Here is a 1,633-nt window from a genome sequence, read left to right as displayed (position 1 = left end):
ACACACACACACACACACACACAGACACACACATACGCATGCACATGTGCACTGCACACATACGCACACGCACACACGCAGACTGAGTTCGATTCCCATATGAGGGAATCAAGTACAGGCGTCTCTGTCTTTTATTTCTGCTGGGACGTTATATATCTCATTCAGCCCCGATTGGCCCGGACATGAAGGGTCAAAGCGGTTCGCGCATTGAAATAATGTTTTGACCTATATGCATCGATAAGGACTTAAACCCTTAAAAAGCAGGTCATAATTGGTCTCTGTGATGTAGACGCCCCGCGCCTCGCTGTCGCACTATAAGGAGACGAGTTCGATTCTTGAGAGAGGAGAAAATTTTTATCGGGTATCTTGGTCTTTCTGCTGAGATGTTGTATCCTTCTCCGCCCTAGTTGACCTTGAAAGGCAGGGTCTAAGCCCGCCTCCTAAATGATCTAATTTATGTAAATGGGGGCGAAAAAAACATCTGCATAAAAAAATATATATACATGTATATAAAATATATAATTACTCATTATGCCGTGATGGAGCACCCAAAGTTTACACAGAAAAGGGTAGTTACATGTTATCGGCTCAGGTAGTGGCCATCAGTGCCATAAAGAGGTTTCAGATTCAGAACAGGGTCATCGGCAAAAGAAGAACTTTTTCTTCGGGTGTCAGGTATGGAGCAGACGTTGACGATCATGGTACCCCACTCCTTCATGTTGTCTGTCTTCCTGATCAGCTCGGCATTCCTCTTTATCTTGTTCGTTGTAAAGTTGTTCAGGTCATCTGTGTATGTTTTCTCTGCTCTTCTTTCTCTCTATCTTTCCACAAAGCAGCAGTTTCTCTCGTCCATTTGGTCTATTTATGTGGTCAAAGAATCTCAACTGTCTTTTTTCTGGTGGTACTGATTGTTGATCTTTCACCACCAAAGCAGAACAGCTAAGGTTTTTAATGTTTACTTCCTTTACGTCTTTACTTCTATACTTGAGCATAATAATATGTCACTGATAGAGTCACCACCACGTACACCCCCTTCCTTCTCCTTTCTTAGATAGATAGATAGATAGATAGATATACAGACAGATAGACAGACAGACAGACAGACAGACAGACAGACAGACAGACAGATAGACAGACAGATAGACAGACAGAGAACGAGTGAAAGAGGCACAGACAAAAACAAGCATGTTAAAAAAAGTATGAATCAGATCAGTACAAGTAGTAAAAAGCTTTGGAAAACAGGGGCATTGCTCTACTTTGAAAGTTGGTCATAGAATGATGATGAACCATTTTGCAAAGGTTCAGGTATTACCTCTTATGTATATGTATATATATTATTTTGTCGAACGTCTACTTTTTCACCTCATTGACCCGGGCGGGGTCGACGCTTCTAGGTTTAAAAAAAAAATTCTCTGCAACCCATCTCTCTCTCTTTCTCTCTCTCTCTCATTATCTCTCTCTCTCTCTATCCCTCTCTTTCTCTCTCTCCTTATCTCTCTTTCTTTCTCCCTCTCCTTATCTCTCTCTCTCTCTTTCTCTCTCTCCTTATCTCTCTATCTCCCCCCCCTCTCTCTCTCTCTCTCTCTTTCTTCCCCCCCCTCTCTCTCTTCCTCCCTCTCTCCTTCCCTCACTC

Source organism: Aplysia californica, unplaced genomic scaffold (assembly GCF_000002075.1).
Source record: "Aplysia californica isolate F4 #8 unplaced genomic scaffold, AplCal3.0 scaffold00115, whole genome shotgun sequence".
In the NCBI taxonomy this organism is placed as follows: Eukaryota; Metazoa; Mollusca; class Gastropoda; order Aplysiida; family Aplysiidae; genus Aplysia; species Aplysia californica.
This window is presented reverse-complemented; position numbering follows the sequence as displayed.